We start from the raw sequence: 409 nt of genomic DNA on the forward strand, positions 1-409 counted from the left end.
TCCCCTCAAAAATTGTGATCCGCGAGCCAGAGCCTGGCTGAGGTTCCAGGTCTTAGCAAAGGGTGCGAGTCAGGTCAAAGCATTTACGTGCTGACATCCAGCAGCCTCAGCTGACTTTCCCAGGAGTCCCCAGAGCTCACTCCAGGGAGCCCGCAGCTGTGGGAGGTCCCGCCCAGCCCCCTCCCAGGAAGGCCCCCAAGGATGCCCCAGGCCGGGCCCCGGGATGCTCAGGGTCGGTCATGTTCTCAGTACCCCACGTGGGGTCCCGGGGAAGGAACTGCCTTAGTGGGAGCAGATTCGAGGGCCAGGCCGTGAGCAGTGACTTCTGTTCACGGGGCCTTGGGGCCATGGTCCCTCCGACGGGGGGCGGGAGACGCAGGATGTGAAAGAGCACTGGGCCGCAGCTTCT

Source organism: Oryctolagus cuniculus, chromosome 6 (assembly GCF_964237555.1).
Source record: "Oryctolagus cuniculus chromosome 6, mOryCun1.1, whole genome shotgun sequence".
Taxonomy (NCBI): Eukaryota; Metazoa; Chordata; class Mammalia; order Lagomorpha; family Leporidae; genus Oryctolagus; species Oryctolagus cuniculus.